This window comes from Pseudophryne corroboree, chromosome 3 (genome assembly GCF_028390025.1).
Source record: "Pseudophryne corroboree isolate aPseCor3 chromosome 3, aPseCor3.hap2, whole genome shotgun sequence".
Lineage (NCBI taxonomy): Eukaryota > Metazoa > Chordata > Amphibia > Anura > Myobatrachidae > Pseudophryne > Pseudophryne corroboree.
In genome coordinates, this window is record NC_086446.1 from 68,836,565 (window position 1) to 68,857,990 (window position 21,426).

A 21,426-nucleotide genomic window follows, 5' to 3' on the forward strand; every position below is an offset into this window, starting at 1 on the left:
GTCGACTTACCCGCGGTAGCTGCCGACACTGAATCAGTAAGGCCGTCACTAAAGAGCTCTCCACCCTTAAAGGGAAGAAACTCCATACTTTTCTTGGAATCTGCGTCAGCATTCCACTGGCGAGTCCAGAGCGCTCGCCTAGCCGCAATTGACACAGCATTTGCCTTAGCACACAGCAGGCCAGCATCTCTTGCAGCCTCTTTCAAGTACACAGCCGCATCTCTGATATAACCGAGCGTCACTTGGATGCTATCCTTATCAAGAGTATCCAAATCAGCAGACAAACCATCTGCCCACTTTTCAATAGCGCTACTCACCCACGCAGACGCAACAAGGTCTGAGTTGCGTCCCAGTGGTCGTAAAAATAGCTTTCAAAGTAGCCTCCTGCTTACGGTCAGCCGGCTCCTTAAGGGCCGTCGACTGAGCCGCAGGGAGGGCCACCTGTTTAGATAAGCGCGCTAGGGCTTTGTCTACTGTGTGTGTGTGTGGGGGGGGGGGGGGGGGAGAGTATCTCCCACTTTTCCCTATCAGCAGCGGGAATGGAGAACGCCACCTTGATCCGTTTAGGTATCAGGAACTTTTTATCAGGGCTGTTCCATATACCATCAAATAATAAGATTTTACTCACCGGTAAATCTATTTCTCGTAGTCCGTAGTGGATGCTGGGAACTCCGTAAGGACCATGGGGAATAGTGTCTCCGCAGGAGACTGGGCACAACTAAAGAAAGCTTTAGGACTACCTGGTGTGCACTGGCTCCTCCCCCTATGACCCTCCTCCAGACCTGTTAGGATACTGTGCCCGGAAGAGCTGACACAATAAGGAAGGATTTGGAATCCCGGGTAAGACTCATACCAGCCACACCAATCACACCATATAACTCGTGATACTATACCCAGTTAACAGTATGAAATATAACTAAGCCTCTCAACAGATGGCTCAACAATAACCCTTTAGTTAACAATAACTATATAAAAGTAATGCAGACAATAGACTGCTTTGAAGCAGGAGCACCCAGCTTGTTGGGTGCATACAGGATAAATAGCGAGTCAGTTTTCCTGACTCCAGCCGTCCTGGAAACATATATTTTCAAGGCCCTGACTACGTCCAGTAACTTAGAATCCTCCAAGTCCCTAGTAGCCGCAGGCACCACAATAGGTTGGTTCAAATGAAAAGCTGATACCACCTCAGGGAGAAACTGGGGACGAGTCCTCAATTCTGCCCTATCCATATGGAAAATCAGATAAGGGCTTTTACGCGACAAAGACGCCAAATCTGACACCCGCCTGGCCGAAGCCAAGGCCAACAACATGACCACTTTCCACGTGAGATATTTTAAATCCACGGTTTTAAGTGGCTCGAACCAATGTGACTTTAGGAAACCCAACACCACGTTGAGATCCCAAGGTGCCACTGGAGGCACAAAAGGGGGCTGAATATGCAGCACTCCCTTAACAAATGTCTGAACTTCAGGCAACGAAGCCAGTTCTTTTTGGAAGAAAATCGACAGCGCCGAAATCTGGGCCTTAATGGAACCCAATTTGAGGCCCATAGTCACCCCTGACTGTAGGAAATGCAGAAATCGACCCAGCTGAAATTCCTCCGTTGGGGCCTTCCTGGCCTCACACCACGCAACATATTTTCGCCATATGCGGTGATGTTTTGCCGTTACATCTTTCCTAGCTTTAACCAGCGTAGGAATTACTTCCTCCGGAATGCCCTTCTCTTTTAGGATCCGGTGTTCAACAGCCATGCCGTCAAACGTAGCCGCGGTAAGTCTTGGAACAGACAGGGCCCCTGCTGCAGCAGGTCCTGTCTGAGCGGCAGAGGCCATGGGTCCTCTGAGATCATTTCTTGAAGTTCTGGGTACCAAGCTCTTCTTGGCCAATCCGGAACCACGAGTATAGTTCTTACTCCTCTCCTTATCATTCTCAGCACCTTGGGTATGAGAGGCAGAGGAGGGAACACATAAACCGACTGGTACACCCACGGTGTCACTAGAGCGTCCACAGCTATCGCCTGAGTGTCCCTTGACCTGGCGCAATATCTTTTTAGCATTTTGTTGAGGCGGAATGCCATCATGTCAACCTGTGGCCTTTCCCAAAGGTTTACAATCATTTGGTAAACTTCTGGATGAAGTCCCACTCTCCCGGGTGGAGGTCGTGCCTGCTGAGGAAGTCTGCTTCCCAGTTGTCCACTCCCGGAATGAACACTGCTGACAGTGCTAACACGTGATTTTCCGCCCATCGGAGAATCCTTGTGGCTTCTGCCATCGCCCTCCTGCTTCTTGTGCCGCCCTGTCGGTTTACATGGGCGATCGCCGTGATGTTGTCTGACTGAATCAGTACCGGTTGGTTTTGAAGCAGGGGTCTTGCCTGACTTAGGGCATTGTAAATGGCCCTCAGTTCCAGAATATTTATGTGAAGGGAAGTCTCCTGGCTTGACCATAGTCCTTGGAAGTTTCTTCCCTGTGTGACTGCCCCCCAGCCTCGAAGGCTGGCATCCGTGGTCACCAGGACCCAGTCCTATGTGCCGAATCTGCGGCCCTCTCGAAGATGAGCACTCTGCAGCCACCACAGCAGAGACACCCTGGTCCTTGTAGACAGGGTTATCAACCGATGCATCTGGAGATGCGATCCGTACCACTTGTCCAACAGGTCCCACTGAAAAGTTCTTGCATGGAACCTGCCGAATGGAATTGCTTCGTAGGAAGCTACCATCTTTCCCAGGATTGGCGTGCAGTGATGCACCGACACCTGTTTTGGTTTCAGGAGGCCTCCGGCTAGAGAGGACAGCTCCTTGGCTTTCTCCTCCGGGAGAAACACTTTTTTCTGGTCTGTGTCCAGAACCATCCCCAGGAACAGTAGACGTGTCGTAGGGACCAGCTGTGACTTTGGAATATTTAGAATCCAACCGTGCTGTTGTAGCACCTCCTGAGATAGTGCTACCCCGACCAACAACTGCTCCCTGGACCTCGCCTTTATCAGGAGATCGTCCAAGTATGGGATAATTAAAACTCCCTTTCTCCGAAGGAGTATCATCATTTCGGCCATTACCTTGGTAAATACCCTCAGTGCCGTGGACAGACCGAACGGCAATGTCTGGAATTGGTAATGACAATCCTGTAACACAAATCTGAGGTACTCCTGGTGAGGATGGTAAATGGGGACATGCAGGTAGGCATCCTTGATGTCCAGTGATACCATGTAATCCCCCTCGTCCAGGCTTGCAATAACCGCCCTGAGCGATTCCATCTTGAACTTGAATTTTTTTATATATGTGTTCAAGGATTTCAAATTTCAAATGGGTCTCACCGAACCGTCCGGTTTCGGTACCACAAACATTGTGGAATAGTAACCCCGTCCTTGTTGAAGGAGGGGCACCTTGACCATCACCTGCTGGGAATACAGCTTGTGTATTGCCTCTAACACCGCCTCCCTGCCTGAGGGAGTTGTTGGCAAGGCAGATTTGAGGAAACGGCGGAGGGGAGACGTCTCGAATTCCAGCTTGTACCCCTGAGATACTACTTGAAGGATCCAGGGATCCACCTGTGAGCGAGCCCACTGATTGCTGAAGTTTTTGATACGGGCCCCCACCATACCTGGCTCCGCCTGTGGAGCCCCAGCCTCATGCTGTGGACTTAGAGGAAGCGGGGGAGGGCTTTTGCTCCTGGGAACTGGCTGTCTGCTGCAGGTTTTTTCCTCTACCTCTGCCTCTGGGCAGAAAATAGGATTTTGGTACTTACCAGGTAAATCCTTTTCTTTGAATCCATAGGGGGCACTGGACTACTCTTGGGATATGGACGGCGTAGCAGAACAAAGGCACTGAATATTTAAATTTAGAACTCTCCACCCCTCCATATCCCAGAGTACCTCAGTGTACGAACCCAGTGTTTTTACTGAGCGAACTACTATAGAGAGGTTGACAATGGAGAATTCCTATAACATAACGGACAACAACAAAGTTGACCCATAACGTTAATGTCAACTAAACAGTTGACAGCATAACCGATAGACCTTTATAGTTTGAACCAATCGGTGAAAATGTGTTACCATAAGCTCCTTTGAGCTTAATACAAACCAGGTAAAACGTGTTACCCTAAGCTCCTCTGAGCTTAAAACAACCCAGGTAAAACTGCTCTGGGTGGGCGTCCAGTGCCCCCTATGGATTCAAAGAAAAGGATTTACCTGGTAAGTACCAAAATCCTATTTTCTTTTTCATCCACTAGGGGTCACTGGAGTACTCTTGGGACGTACCAAAGCTTCCCTCGTGGGCGGGAGAGCTGTTTGACACTTGTAACCGTAGGCAGCCAAAGCTAGATGCTGATGCCGCAACTGTCTTATAACGTGTAAACGCGCACAAACGTGTGCCCTGAATGCTATGTAGCCGCGTTGTAGACGCTCCACGACCAGCTGGTCTTGACATTCCCACAGAACCTGTGGGATGTGCTATTACTTACGTAGGCGACTGTAACTTAGCCTTAAAGTAAGCCTGACTTGTAGTCATTGTTATCCAACTGGATAATGTCTGCTGAGAAAACTGGCTAACCTCAGTTGGCAGCATCATAGAGAACAAGCAACGTATCCGTATTACGTACTGTAGACTTTCGGTACATATAGACGCGTAATGCGTGTACCACATTCAGAATTCTAGAATGTGCTGTCAACACAGGAACCCCTATTGGTGTATTGATGTGAAGAATAAGAAATCGGAATTTGTCCGAATTTCTGCTTTGTCATGAGAAAACTCAAATACGGTGTCTTGGAATACAAGGCACCCAAATATGAAAACAAACCCCTTGGCGAAGCCAAGGCTAGAAGAAAAATGTTTTCCAAGTGAGAAAATTAATGCCCACTTGTCGCCTGGCGCTGTAGATGGGATAAATGGAGGGTGCACTTTGATGACACCTTGTAGAAAGGTATGTACCGACGCAATAGAGTCAAAGGTATTTGAAAATAACTTGACCCCACAGATACCTGTACCCTCAGTGCAGATAAACGCAGTTCTCCATCCCAGCCCGTCTGTAACACAACAGAATACGGGTAACTTGAAAGATGATGTCGGAACTTCCGAGCTTCACCACCTATAGGCACACCAAAATGTTGTAATAATGAGCTGCTGTAAGCGGCTTCCTAGCTCGTAACATGGTTGGTATAACCGATACTGTAACGCCCTATTTCTTCTCTTAAAAGGGTGGTCTGAACCCCCACCCCGTCAACCGCAGAACCTAGGTAACTAGGGGTAAAAGAACGGTCCCTGTTGTAACAGGTTGGACGTATTATGAGCGGGCCAAGATCGTGTGCAAGTATTCTTTGGAGATTGGAGACGCAAGCTCTTCGAAACCCATGAGATATCACTAGTATGACTGTGACGAACTGTCTTATGATCCGTGTTAGCAACGGAGAGAGCAGCTGAAAATTGTGGAGCCAGATACACGAGGCTGAATGACCACACGAATGTGATACCCTCCACCGCCACTGCCCTTGTTGACTGTCGTTCTGTACACATACTGAGCGTTTGTAATTGTGGCGAGATGCCATCATGTATACCTGAGAGTAACTCCACCTGTGGATTCACATATGAAACACCTCTGGATTTAATGCCCAATTTTTTAGGATATAAATCCCGACGGGTGAGATCATCTGTCTAACAAATGTCCACTACCGGATGAACCCCGTCGACAACATTACCTAATGGTGTTCTGGGCAATTGAGGATTCGAGCTACCTGCAGCATTGCCATGCGGCTTCTTGGTCTTCACTGTTGTTGTGTATGCAACTCCCGTTGCGTTGTCTGACACTTGTCCAGACTGAAAGCGAAGCATGTAATGCATTGTAAATTGCACGGAGTTCCAGGACATTTATAGACAGCAATCTGTCGTAATTCGTTTTAGAACTTTTAACTACAACTGCTCAACCTCTGAGACTCTCGTCCAGAGTATATACTCCCTCGCCCCCCTGAGGGAAAAGCGAGTGAAGGCCGGTGAACTAAAGCGCTGTGAAAACACATCATTATTTGTAACAGGCGAATACACCAATGTACCACTAGTGTGCGTGGCTTTTGCACTAATTACTAAATGTACATTTGTTCTTGCTGGTGTAGTAGGTAAATGTCTTTGATTTACCGTATTTATACTCATGCCTAGGAATTGAAGTCGTTCAGACGGAATTAGATGCGATTGTTTTTTAACTTGACCTGCCACCGCAGTATATATTAGTAGCGCAAGTTAGAGGAACTCTGTTGAGACAGAGTTTTTATGAGCAGATCGTCTAAGTATGGAACGATTGTCACTGGCAGGGCTCTGAGATGAGCTATCCTCACCAACATCACTTTGATAAATACCCGAGGCGTTGACAAGAAGCCAAATGGTAGATCTGAAATGGTTAATGGTTGTGGCGTTTTGCAAACGCTAGAACCTGTAATGACCAAACTGATATGGGTAAATACGCATTGTGAAGATCAAGTGCAATTATGCAATTTTGTGGCTCCAATATGCAAATACTAACCGCAGAAAATCCATTTTCAAACTGCATTAAGTGACTTGCTGATTGAGACTGCGACGGAGCTGTCTGGTTTTGTTACCCCAAACAGAGGGGAATAAGTAACCCTGACTCTGTTGGTGTACTACCCTGGATATAAAAACCGCTGAAACCAGCAGAGACTAAATGCCAACCTGCAAAACCGTTCGACAAAGGCAGTCTTGTCTTTTAATCTGTAAATAGCAGATACATCCATCTGGAAACCCCGCCAATGTAACGTGTAAAGACGCGCTTCCACAATTGGAAAATGGAGATGGCCTAAGAGGTCATCAAGCCACTGGCTTGCTGACTGTAGCGTCTTGTCGTTACAAGGCGTGACTGTTTTGTACCACCGCCTTGAAAAAACTGAAGTCTAAAGGGATTAAACGCCGGGCCAAGTATTTCCGTTTTGATACTAGATGCGGTAATGGCTGAATATCAAATTTAGGACCAACAAGCTCTGGCCTTGTCGCGCTTAAACTAGCGACGATGAAAAGTGAGAATCGAAGTAACCGGCGTTAGCAGAAGCTTTACAGATATACTCTGCAGCTTCTCTTAACAGTGATCGTCATTGTTTTCATACATAGAGTCTAGTGACCCCAATGTATCTTTTGACACAGACGCATTTACCAATGGCGGATCGCGTCATTTTGGAAACGATTAAATAGTGGTTAGAGTCTCTCAGTCTCTGTAAATATGGAGACAGTGCCTCACTGGGATTTAGCAATGAATTGTTGTCAAAAACCCCGCACTATCTGAGTGCTGGTGTAATGTACCCTTCTCACTCGTAGTTATCGGTGTGAGATTTGACATAGAATCGTGCATTAAATTATAAGACCAGTTAAATAAACACCCTGGTACCCAAAGGGAAATTGGCCCTTTGGAAAGACTGTCCTTCGTTAGAGCTGGTGGAGTAACTTCCGAGACTCCGATTACCGCTCTTTTAATTTGAATTGCCAATGCTTAACATAGGATCTTTAAAATTATTTTTAGTCTGCGCTAGAGCCTTACTCGCTATGCAGACAGACACCACAATAGTCAACGGACAGACACTTGCACGACTTATTGAAGTTATTATGTGTCATATATATATTTTATTGCTGAAAAGCATATTTATATGAAACTCATGGTTGTTTCTCTCTACGGAAATCTGTAGTAAAAAGCGAAAGATTTATTCGATCTGAAGAGAAACCAGAGTATTCTTTATGTGAAAAGCAATTCACATGGGCATGTGAAACCCGAACCAAATTCCCACTAACACCCCTGCGCCTCTGGTGGCTTAGAGATGTAGGGCAGGAATGTTCCAGAATTACAAACTGGAAAAACAACAGGAAGCATGTTAAAATGGCCCCCTTTGCCATGCTGACTGTGATAATCACCGAACAAGTTACAATTGTTCAGTGGTTAATATAGCCTCTTATACAGTATAATCACAGTATGGTTACAACACATGCTCTATGAATAATATATATATATATATATATATATATATATATATATATATATATAGGCTCAATAGCCTATGATAATTACAGACATTAATATATGCTCAATAGCCTATTATACAGCATTAATATAGGCTCAATAGCCTATTTGATAATCACAGATATTAATATATAGGCTCAATAGCCTATTATACAGTGATAATCACATACATTAATATAGGCTCAATAGCCTATTATACAGTGATAATCACAGATATTAATATATAGGCTCAATAGCCTATTATACATGATAATCATTAATATAGGTCTGATATCACAGGACAGGTTATAATACATGTCTGCATTATTACTGTCACATATAGCTGCATACATAACTGCTGTTTATATATGTATTTTACATACCCTTTCCGCAGTGAGCCGCCAGATTCCACCGCCCCCCTTCCCCCCCTGTAACGCTGTGTCTTCTCAGGAAAAGCCGGGAAGACTTGCAGGGAGGCTGGCATTCATCTGCGGTGCTGGGCGGCCGGACGGAGCAGCGGCCCGGTTGTCACCCTGTTAACGCTGTTAGTGAGCGTCTGCGGGTGGATGTGCTGGGCGGCCGGACGGAGCGGCTGGGACGGGCGGACGTAGCGCTGCCGTCTGGAGCGAGTCTCAGACGTAGCGGCTGGGCGCTGTGGCGGGCGGTGCGTGGAAGCGGCATTCACTGTGACCCACCTAGCGGGGCGGCAGCCTGCGCTGACCGCCCCGTTCCCCAGCTTACCTTTCTCCTATTCAAGGCTGCGACGGGGCTTCTATGTGTAAGCTCCGTCCAGCTTTCAAGTCATCTTGTTCCTGGCTGCGACGGGGCTTCTTCTGTAAGCTCCGTCCAGCTCTTGATAACTTCTTGCTGGCTGTGACGGGGCTTCTTTATGTAAGCTCCGTCCAGCTCTTTGATCTTTTCCTGGCTGTGACGGGGCTTCTTTCTGTAAGCTCCGTCCAGCTGTTGCAGGAGACAGTGGGCTGCCTGTGGCTGTGAGGGTGCTCTTTGTGAGGACCGACACGCCATGCGCTGCCTTGCAGCGGCACCATCCCGGACCCATGTTTTTCCAGAAACTGGGAAGGGATGTGCTAAGTGTAAAATTAAAAATTAAAAAGTCAAAATGAAAAATTAATAAAATCTTCCATCCAAGTGTGGGAATCCCACAAGCCGATGTTAGTGCTTTGAGCACAGAAAAAACACTGGGTTCGTACACTGAGGTACTCTGGGATATGGAGGGGTGGAGAGTTCTAAATTTAAATATTCAGTGCCTTTGTTCTGCTACGCCGTCCATATCCCAAGAGTACTCCAGTGACCCCTAGTGGATGAAAAAGAAAGGACGCGCCTTTAACCCGCTTGCCCTTATGGGGCCGAAAGGACTGTACCTGATAATACGGTGCTTTCTTTGGCTGTGAGGGAACATGGGGTAAAAATGCTGACTTCCCAGATGTCGCTGTTAAAACGAGGTCCGAGAGACCATCCCCGAACAACTCACCTTTATAAGGCAAAACTTCCATGTGCCTTTTAGAATCTGCATCCCCTGTCCACTGCCGGGTCCATAACCCTCTCCTGGCAGAAATGGACATTGCACTTATTTTAGATGCCAGCCGGCAAATATCCCTCTGTGCATCTCTCATGTATAAGACTGCGTCTTTTATATGCTCTACGGTTAGCAATACAGTGTCCCTGTCTAGGGTATCAATATTTTCTGACAGGGAATCTGACCACGCAGCTGCAGCACTGCACATCCATGCTGAATGGATGGTCTCAGTATAATACCGGTATGTGTATATATAGACTTCAGGATAGCCTCCTGTTTCCTATCAGCAGGCTCCTTCAGGGCGGCCGTATCCGGAGACGGTAGAGCCACTTTCTTTGACAAGCGTGTGAGCGCTTTATCCACTCTAGGGGATGTCTCCCAACGTGACCTTTCCTCTGGCGGGAAAGGGTACGTCATTAGTAACCTTTTAGAAATTACTAGTTTCTTATCGGGGGAAGCCTACGCTTCTTCACACACCTCATTTAACTCATCAGATGGGGGAAAAACCACTGGTAGTTTTTTCTCCCCAAACATAATACCCTTTTTTGTGGTAGCTGGGGTAATATCAGAAATGTGCAACACATTTTTCATAGCCTCAATCATGTAACGTGTGGCCCTATTGGAAGTTACATTAGTCTCCTCGTCGTCGACACTGGAGTCAGTATCCGTGTCGACATCTGTGTCTGCCATCTGAGGTAGCGGGCGTTTTAGAGCCCCTGATGGCTTTTGAGACGCCTGGGCAGGCACAGGCTGAGAAGCCAGCTGTCCCATATTTGGTATGTCGTCAAACCTCTTATGTAAAGAGTTGACACTTTCACGTAATTCCTTCCATAAGTCCATCCACTCAGGTGTCGGCCCCGCAGGGGGTGACATCACATTTATTGGCATCTGCTCCGCCTCCACATAAGCTTCCTCATCAAACATGTCGACACAGTCGTACCGACACACCGCACACACACAGGGAATGCTCTGACAAAGGACAAAACCCCACAAAGCCCTTTGGGGAGACAGAGAGAGAGTATGCCAGCACACACCAGAGCGCTATATAACACAGGGATAAACAATATACTGAGTGATTTTCCCTTATAGCTGCTTATATATCTACTACTGCGTCTAAATTTAGTGCCCCCCCCCCCCTCTCTTTTTTACCCTTTTGTAGTCTGAAACTGCAGGGGAGAGCCTGGGAGCGATCCTTCCAGCGGAGCTGTGAGGGAAAATGGCGCCAGTGTGCTGAGGGAGCTAGCTCCGCCCCTTTTTCGGCAGACTTCTCCCGCTTTTTTCTGGATCTCTGGCAGGGGTATTTGTCACATATATAGCCTCTAGGACTATATAATTGTGACTTTCTATGCCAGCCAAGGTGTTAATATTGCTGCTCAGGGCGCCCCCCCCCCCCCCCCCAGCGCCCTGCACCCATCAGTGACCGGAGTGTGAGGTGTGCATGAGGAGCAATGGCGCACAGCTGCAGTGCTGTGCGCTACCTTGTTGAAGACCGAAGTCTTCTGCCGCCGATTTTCCGGACCAACTTCTTGCTTCTGGCTCTGTAAGGGGGACGGCGGCGCGGCTCCGGGACCGAACGATCGAGGTCGGGTCCTGTGTTCGATCCCTCTGGAGCTAATGGTGTCCAGTAGCCTAAGAAGCCCAAGCTAGCTGCAAGCAGGTAGGTTCGCTTCTTCTCCCCTTAGTCCCTCGTAGCAGTGAGTCTGTTGCCAGCAGATCTCACTGAAAATAAAAAACCTAAAATTATACTTTCTTTTCTAGGAGCTCAGGAGAGCCCTTAGTGTGCATCCAGCTCAGCAGGGCACAAGATTCTAACTGAGGTCTGGAGGAGGGTCATAGGGGGAGGAGCCAGTGCACACCAGGTAGTCCTAAAGCTTTCTTTAGTTGTGCCCAGTCTCCTGCGGAGCCGCTATTGCCCATGGTCCTTACGGAGTTCCCAGCATCCACTAGGACGTCAGAGAAAAAGAGTTCAGTTCAAAGCAAGGAGGAAACGTAATCGAGCGCTTCTTTTCCTTGTAAATAAGGACCCTAGTTTCAGGTGTAATAGGGTCCTCATCAATATGCAAGATGTCTTTAACAGCTACAATCATATACTGAATACTCTTTGCTAATTTTGGATCCAACCTGGAATCAGCATAGTCGACATCGTCCTGAGTCCGTGTCGGTATCGGTGTCAACTAACTGGTCAATATTACGTTTATGTGACCCCGTAGGGTACTGGTGCAATAAAGCATCCTCCATTGATCTCTGCCATAGCTGGATCTGAGATTCAGACTGAGCAAAACTTTTGATTCAAAAGTGTGACATTAGCATTCAAAGTAGTCAACCAGTCAGTAGTCGACTGTGCCAACAGGGCCACCCCCAACACATTTGGTGTCCCCAATAAATTATCCCCCGGAGAGGAATAATCAGCCTCAGACATGTCGTCTACAGAAGGACAGCACCCAAATCAAAGCCAGTCAGGGAACACAAAGGGAGATAGCCAGCTCACACCCCAGCGCCAATGTGCAGGTCTGAAACACCCTGAAGTGTACCAGAGCTGCAGCGCTATATAAATTTTATATATATATATATAGATATGTTTATGCCCTCCCCCCCCCCCCTCTCTTTTATCTGCCCCTGGTACCCGCTGCCATGAGGAAGGACTAGCGCTGCTGCTTGGAGGAGGAAATGGCGCCAAGTGAGCTGTGGGGACGAAGCTCCGCCCCCGATAATGGCGCGCTTTGGTCCCGCTATTATATAATTATTTATCCTGGCGGGGGTAAAAATAAGAATTTACTTACCGATAATTCTATTTCTCGGAGTCCGTAGTGGATGCTGGGGTTCCTGAAAGGACCATGGGGAATAGCGGCTCCGCAGGAGACAGGGCACAAAAAAGTAAAGCTTTACTAGGTCAGGTGGTGTGCACTGGCTCCTCCCCCTATGACCCTCCTCCAGACTCCAGTTAGGTACTGTGCCCGGACGAGCATACACAATAAGGGAGGCATTTTGAATCCCGGGTAAGACTCATACCAGCCACACCAATCACACCGTACAACTTGTGATCTAAACCCAGTTAACAGTATGATAACAGAAAGGACCTCTTAAAGATGGCTCCTTAACAATAACCCGAATTAGTTAACAATAACTATGTACAAGTATTGCAGATAATCCGCACTTGGGATGGGCGCCCAGCATCCACTACGGACTCCGAGAAATAGAATTATCGGTAAGTAAATTCTTATTTTCTCTATCGTCCTAAGTGGATGCTGGGGTTCCTGAAAGGACCATGGGGATTATACCAAAGCTCCCAAACGGGCGGGAGAGTGCGGATGACTCTGCAGCACCGAATGAGAGAACTCCAGGTCCTCCTTTGCCAGGGTATCAAATTTGTAAAATTTTACAAACGTGTTCTCCCCCGACCACGTAGCTGCTCGGCAGAGTTGTAATGCCGAGACCCCTCGGGCAGCCGCCCAAGATGAGCCCACCTTCCTTGTGGAGTGGGCTTTTACAGTTTTAGGCTGTGGCAGGCCTGCCACAGAATGTGCAAGTTGAATTGTGTTACAAATCCAACGAGCAATCGACTGCTTAGAAGCAGGTGCGCCCAACTTGTTGGGTGCATACAGTATAAACAGCGAGTCAGATTTTCTGACTCCAGCCGTCCTTGAAATGTATATTTTTAAAGCTCTGACAACGTCCAACAACTTGGAGTCCTCCAAGTCGCTAGTGGCCGCAGGCACCACAATAGGTTGGTTCAGATGAAATGCTGATACCACTTTAGGGAGAAAATGCGGACGAGTCCGCAGTTCTGCCCTATCCGAATGGAAGATTAGATAAGGGCTTTTATAAGATAAAGCCGCCAATTCAGATACTCTCCTGGCAGAAGCCAGGGCCAGTAACATAGTCACTTTCCATGTGAGATATTTCAAATCCACCTTTTTCAATGGTTCAAACCAATGGGATTTGAGGAAATCTAAAACTACATTTAGATCCCACGGTGCCACCGGAGGCACCACAGGAGGCTGTATATGCAGTACTCCTTTGACAAAAGTCTGGACCTCAGGGACAGAGGCCAATTCTTTTTGGAAGAATATTGACAGGGCCGAAATTTGAACCTTAATGGATCCCAATTTGAGACCCATAGACAATCCTGATTGTAGGAAATGTAGGAAACGACCCAGTTGAAATTCCTCCGTCGGAACACTCCGATCCTCGCACCACGCAACATATTTTCGCCAAATGCGGTGATAATGTTTCACGGTGACTTCCTTCCGTGCCTTAATCAAGGTAGGAATGACTTCTTCTGGAATGCCTTTCCCTTTTAGGATCTGGCGTTCAACCGCCATGCCGTCAAACGCAGCCGCGGTAAGTCTTGAAAGAGACAGGGACCCTGCTGTAGCAGGTCCCTTCTCAGAGGTAGAGGCCACGGTTCGTCCGTGAGCATCTCTTGAAGTTCCGGGTACCAAGTTCTTCTCGGCCAATCCGGAACCACTAGTATTGTTCTTACTCTTCTTTGCCGTATGATCTTCAATACCTTTGGTATGAGCGGCAGAGGAGGAAACACATACACTGACTGGTACACCCAAGGAGTTACCAGTGCGTCCACAGCTATTGCCTGTGGATCTCTTGACCTGGCGCAATATTTGTCCAGTTTCTTGTTGAGGCGAGACGCCATCATGTCTACAATTGGTCTTTCCCAACGGTCTATTAACATGTTGAAGACCTCTGGATGTAGACCCCACTCTCCCGGATGAAGATCGTGTCTGCTGAGGAAGTCTGCTTCCCAGTTGTCCACGCCCGGGATGAACACTGCTGACAGTGCTATCACGTGATTCTCCGCCCAGCGAAGAATCTTGGCAGCTTCTGCCATTGCACTCCTGCTTCTTGTGCCGCCCTGCCTGTTTACATGGGCGACCGCCGTGATGTTGTCCGACTGAATCAACACCGGCTTCCCTTGCAGGAGAAGTTCCGCCTGGCTTAGAGCATTGTAGATTGCTCTTAGTTCCAGAATGTTTATGTGAAGAGACTTTTCCAGGCTCGTCCATACTCCCTGGAAGTTTCTTCCTTGTGTGACTGCTCCCCAGCCTCTCAGGCTGGCGTCCGTGGTCACCAGGATCCAATCCTGAATGCCGAATCTGCGGCCTTCTAATAGGTGAGCCTTCTGCAACCACCACAGAAGTGACACCCTTGTCTTTGGTGACAGGGTTATTCGCAGGTGCATCTGCAGATGCGACCCTGACCATTTGTCCAACAGATCCCTTTGGAATATTCTTGCATGGAATCTGCCGAATGGAATTGCTTCGTAAGAAGCCACCATTTTTCCCAGGACTCTTGTGCATTGATGTACTGACACCTTTCCTGGTTTTAGGAGGTTCCTGACCAGGTCGGATAACTCCTTGGCTTTTTCCTCGGGAAGGAAAACCTTTTTCTGGACCGTGTCCAGAATCATTCCTAGGAACAGCAGACGAGTTGTCGGGATTAATTGGGATTTTGGAATATTCAGAATCCACCCGTGTTGTCTTAGCACCTCTTGAGATAGTGCTAATCCTGTCTCCAGCTGTTCTCTGGACCTTGCCCTTATCAGGAGATCGTCCAAGTATGGGATAACTAATACGCCTTTTCTTCGAAGAAGAATCATCATCTCGGCCATTACCTTGGTAAAGACCCGAGGCGCCGTGGACAATCCGAACGGCAGCGTCTGAAATTGATAGTGACAGTTTTGAACAACGAACCTGAGGTACCCCTGGTGTGCGGGGTAAATCGGAACGTGGAGATACGCATCCTTGATGTCCAAGGATACCATAAAGTCCCCTTCTTCCAGGTTCGCTATCACTGCTCTGAGTGACTCCATCTTGAACTTGAACTTTTTTATGTAGATGTTCAAGGACTTTAGATTTAGAATAGGCCTTACCGAGCCATCCGGCTTCGGTACCACAAATAGAGTGGAATAATACCCCTTTCCTTGTTGTAAGAGGGGTACTTTGACTATCACCTGCTGAGAGTACAGCTTGTGAATGGCGTCCAAAACCATCTCCCTTTCGGACGAGACGGTTGGTAACGCAGACTTCAGGAAACGATGAGGAGGATCCGTCTCTAATTCCAACCTGTACCCCTGAGATATTATCTGCAGGATCCAGGGGTCTACCTGCGAGTGAGCCCACTGCGCGCTGTAATTTTTGAGACGGCCGCCCACTGTCCCCGAGTCCGCTTGAGAGGCCCCAGCGTCATGCTGAGGTTTTTGCAGGAGCCGGGGAGGGCTTCTGTTCCTGGGAAGGAGCTGCCTGTTGGTGTCTCTTCCCTCTGCCTCTGCCTCGTGGCAGGTACGACAAGCCCTTTGCTCTCTTATTTTTGTAGGAGCGAAAGGGCTGCGGTTGAAAGGTCGGTGCCTTTTTCTGTTGGGGAGTGACTTGAGGTAAAAAGGTGGATTTCCCGGCAGTAGCCGTGGCCACCAAGTCTGATAGACCGACTCCAAATAACTCCTCCCCTTTATACGGCAAAACTTCCATATGACGTTTTGAATCCGCATCACCTGTCCACTGTCGTGTCCATAAGGCTCTTCTGGCTGAAATGGACATAGCACTCACCCGAGATGCCAGTGTGCAGATATCTCTCTGTGCATCACGCATATAGATAAATGCATCCTTTATTTGTTCTAACGACAGCAAAACCTTGTCCCTATCTAGGGTATCAATATTTTCAATCAGGGATTCTGACCAAACTACTCCAGCACTGCACATCCAGGCAGTTGCTATAGCTGGTCGTAGTATAACACCTGCATGTGTGTATATACTCTTTTGAATAACTTCCATCCTCCTATCTGATGGATCCTTAAGTGCGGCCGTCTCAGGAGAGGGTAACGCCACTTGTTTAGATAAGCGTGTGAGCGCCTTGTCCACCTTAGGGGGTGTTTCCCAGCGCGCCCTAACCTCTGGCGGGAAAGGGTATAATGCCAATAATTTTTTTTTTTGAAATTATCAACTTTCTATCAGGAGCAACCCACGCTTCATCACACACGTCATTTAACTCTTCTGATTCAGGAAAAACTGTTGGTAGTTTTTTCACACCATACATAATACCCTGTTTTACGGTATCTGTAGTATCAGCTAAATGTAACGTCTCCTTCATTGCCAAAATCATATAACGTGTGGCCCTACTGGAAAATACGTTTGAATTTCCACCGTCGTCACTAGAATCAGTGCCTGTGTCTGGGTCTGTGTCGACCGACTGAGGCAAAGGGCGTTTTACAGCCCCTGACGGTGTTTGAGGCGCCTGGACAGGCATTAATTGATTGTCCGGCCGCCTCATGTCCTCAACCGACTGTTTAAGTGAAGATAAACTATCACGTAATTCCACAAATAAAGGCATCCATTCTGGTGTCGACCCCCTGGGGGGTGACATCTGCATATTTGGCAATTGCTCCGCCTCCACACCAATATCGTCCTCATACATGTCGACACCACGTACCGACACACACAGCAAACACACAGGGAATGCTCTAATGAAGACAGGACCCACTAGCCCTTTTGGGGAGACAGAGGGAGAGTCTGCCAGCACACACCAAAAAGCGCTATATAAAACAGGGATAGCCTTATAATTAAGTGCTCCCTTATAGCTGCTTTAATATATACAATATATAGCCATTAATGTGCCCCCCCTCTCTGTTTTACCCTGTTTCTGTAGTGCAGTGCAGGGGAGAGACCTGGGAGCCGTCCTGACCAGCGGAGCTGTGACAGAAAATGGCGCCGTGTGCTGAGGAGATAGGCCCCGCCCCTTTCTCGGCGGTTTCTTCTCCCGCTATTATTTTAGTCAGGCAGGGGTTAAATATCTCCATATAGCCCCTGTGGGCTATATGTGAGGTATTTTTAGCCTTTTATAAGGTTTTTATTTGCCTCTCAGAGCGCCCCCCCCCCAGCGCTCTGCACCCTCAGTGACTGCCGTGTGAAGTGTGCTGAGAGGAAAATGGCGCACAGCTGCAGTGCTGTGCGCTACCTTATGAAGACTGAGGAGTCTTCAGCCGCCGGTTTCTGGACCTCTTCACGCTTCAGCATCTGCAAGGGGGTCGGCGGCGCGGCTCCGGGACCGGACTCCATGGCTGGGCCTGTGTTCGATCCCTCTGGAGCTAATGGTGTCCAGTAGCCAAGCAGCAAATCCACTCTGCACGCAGGTGAGTTTACTACTTCTCCCCTAAGTCCCTCGTTGCAGTGATCCTGTTGCCAGCAGGACTCACTGTAAAGTAAAAAAACCTAAACTAAACTTTCTCTAAGCAGCTCTTTAGGAGAGCCACCTAGATTGCACCCTTCTCGTTCGGGCACAAAATCTAACTGGAGTCTGGAGGAGGGTCATAGGGGGAGGAGCCAGTGCACACCACCTGACCTAGTAAAGCTTTACTTTTTTGTGCCCTGTCTCCTGCGGAGCCGCTATTCCCCATGGTCCTTTCAGGAACCCCAGCATCCACTTAGGACGATAGAGAAATACAGTGCCTAGACACTGTATCTTCACATGCCAGCCTTATTGAGGTATATCTAAGCTCCCCAGGGTGTCCCCTCCCAGCACCCTGCACCCAGCGGTGTGTCTGTACGGGAGCCCGGTGCGCACTGCTTGCCGCTGCGCGGTACCTCTGTAATGCCGTCATTCATGAAGAGATGTCTTCTTTCTTCTAAATACTCACCTGTCTGGCTCTGAAAAGGGGTGACGGCAGACTGTTCATCTCCCCTCAGGAGCGGAGGCATCCTGTCAGCAGCAGCAGAGCCCTGAAACTCAATAGAAGTGGATCTAGACTGCTCTCCCCTCAATCCCACAAAGCAGGGAGACTGTTGCCAGCAGACCTCACTGCAAATAAAAAACCTAACATAAGTATTTTCAGAGAAACTCAGTAGAGCTCCCCCGAGTGCCTCCGTCTCGCAGGGCATATTTATAAAACGGAGTCTGGGGAGGGGTATAGAGGGAGGAGCCAGGTCACGTCCCTTTGAAAGTCTTAAAGTGCCCATGTCTCCTGCGCATCCAGTCTATACCCCATGGTTCTTTTGGTGTCCCCAACATCCTCTAGGACAAAATATAAATTGTGAAAAACTCATATCGACCTACAGTATCACATGTCGACCTAGCAACCCTGTCGACCAATCGTGGTCAACCAATAGTATCCCTCCTGCACATACTATACTACACTTACCTTCTCTGACTGGTTTCTTTCTTCATGCAGGAGTTGGTCCGGCGGTCAGAGAATACAGCAGCCAGGAACAGATGACAGCGGACCGCCGGAGCCGGCGAGTATTCCCCCTTTTTTTCATTTTTTTGCTTGCACCACTGGGTTTTCAGAGCAGAAAACCTAGCGTGCAGAACATATTTTTAATATGCCAGCAATCCCCCCTCCCCTGTACACATTAATATAACACTCCCCTTCCCATAACACATTAACATGCCCCCCTCTCCCCAGCACACATTAATATTACACCTACATTCCCCCCTCCCCAGCACACATTAATATTACACCTACATTCCCCCCTCCCCAGCACACATTAATATTACACCAATATTACACCTACACTCCCCCCTCCTCAGCACACATTAATATTACACCTACACTCCCCCCTCCTCAGCACACATTAATATTACACCTACATTCCCCCCTCCCCAGCACACATTAATATTACACCTACATTCCCCCCTCCCCAGCACACATTAATATTACACCTACACTCCCCCCTCCTCAGCACACATTAATATTACACCTACACTCCCCCCTCCTCAGCACACATTAATATTACACCTACACTCCCCCCTCCTCAGCACACATTAATATTACACCTACATTCCCCCCTCCCCAGCACACATTAATATTACACCTACACTCCCCCCTCCTCAGCACACATTAATATTACACCTACACTCCCCCCTCCTCAGCACACATTAATATTACACCTACACTCCCCCCTCCTCAGCACACATTAATATTACACCTACACTCCCCCCTCCTCAGCACACATTAATATTACACCTACACTCCCCCCTCCTCAGCACACATTAATATTACACCTACAATCCCCCCTCCCCAGCACACATTAATATTACACCTACACTCCCCCCTCCTCAGCACACATTAATATTACACCTACACTCCCCCCTCCTCAGCACACATTAATATTACACCTACAATCCCCCCTCCTCAGCACACATTAATATTACACCTACACTCCCCCCTCCTCAGCACACATTAATATTACACCTACACTCCCCAGCACACATTAATATTACACCTACACTCCCCCCTCCTCAGCACACATTAATATTACACCTACACTCCCCCCTCCTCAGCACACATTAATATTACACCTACACTCCCCCCTCCTCAGCACACATTAATATTACACCTACAATCCCCCCTCCCCAGCACACATTAATATTACACCTACACTCCCCCCTCCTCAGCACACATTAATATTACACCTACACTCCCCCCTCCTCAGCACACATTAATATTACACCTACAATCCCCCCTCCTCAGCACACATTAATATTACACCTACACTCCCCCCTCCTCAGCACACATTAATATTACACCTACACTCCCCCCTCCTCAGCACACATTAATATTACACCTACAATCCCCCCTCCCCAGCACACATTAATATTACACCTACACTCCCCCCTCCTCAGCACACATTAATATTACACCTACAATCCCCCCTCCTCAGCACACATTAATATTACACCTACACTCCCCCCTCCTCAGCACACATTAATATTACACCTACACTCCCCCCTCCTCAGCACACATTAATATTACACCTACACTCCCCCCTCCTCAGCACACATTAATATTACACCTACACTCCCCCCTCCTCAGCACACATTAATATTACACCTACACTCCCCCCTCCTCAGCACACATTAATATTACACCTACACTCCCCCCTCCTCAGCACACATTAATATTACACCTACACTCCCCCCTCCTCAGCACACATTAATATTACACCTACACTCCCCCCTCCTCAGCACACATTAATATTACACCTACACTCCCCCCTCCTCAGCACACATTAATATTACACCTACACTCCCCCCTCCTCAGCACACATTAATATTACACCTACAATCCCCCCTCCCCAGCACACATTAATATTACACCTACACTCCCCCCTCCTCAGCACACATTAATATTACACCTACACTCCCCCCTCCCCAGCACACATTAATATTACACCTACACTCCCCCCTCCTCAGCACACATTAATATTACACCTACACTCCCCCCTCCTCAGCACACATTAATATTACACCTACAATCCCCCCTCCCCAGCACACATTAATATTACACCTACACTCCCCCCTCCTCAGCACACATTAATATTACACCTACACTCCCCCCCAGCACACATTTAACATGACATTCCCCCCTCATCTGCAGCAAAATGTACCCGCGCCTCTGCAGTGTCTCAGCTCCTCTCTGTGACTGTGTTCCCGCGGTGCGGCTGCTCCTCTACTCACGTGCTGCACGCTCCTCCAAAGCACGTGGACATGGGCACCACGTGACTTCCTGTGTGTTGTGAATCCACGGAGGGGAGAGGGGAGAGAGGAGGAGGGGGGTGCTGAACTTGAAGACTGCTGTCTGTGTCTTCAGTGTCAGGGGGAGGGAACAAGGGAGGGAGGAGATACTAATAAGGAATGACACTCTGCTCTGCGTAGATGGAATGCCAATGTATAATGGGAGCAGATTGAACATTTATGTATTGTATATTTTAAAAAATCTTAAACTTATAAACAATGGCCCTCATTCTGAGTTGATCGCAGCAGCAAGAAAGTTAGCAATTGGGCAAAACCATGTGTACTGCAGGAGGGGTAGATATAACATGTGTAGAGAGAGTTAGATTTGGGTGGGGTGTGTTCAATCTGCAATCTAATTTGCAGTGTAAAAATAAAGCAGCCAGTATTTAC

General features: G+C 48.0%; 1 protein-coding gene and 1 non-coding gene across 3 annotated transcripts in view; both read right to left on the bottom strand.

Moving 5' to 3' along the window:
* Positions 1-21,105, bottom strand: part of LOC135054768 (uncharacterized) — a 112,009-nt gene extending 90,904 nt beyond the window's left edge. The window contains exons 1-2 of one of the 2 annotated variants that reach the window (XM_063958090.1): positions 20,910-21,105; positions 18,662-18,817 (exon numbers count right to left, since the gene is read on the bottom strand). The gene's annotated coding sequence lies outside the window, so the exon portion shown is untranslated. The remainder of the gene's footprint in view (positions 1-18,661; positions 18,818-20,909) is intronic. The other variant, XM_063958089.1, reaches the window with a different exon arrangement.
* LOC134899912 (U5 spliceosomal RNA) lies at positions 7,605-7,715 on the bottom strand. The gene has a single exon (XR_010173456.1). It is a non-coding gene; the product is annotated as a U5 spliceosomal RNA (small nuclear RNA).
* Positions 21,106-21,426: the final 321 nt, after the last annotated feature.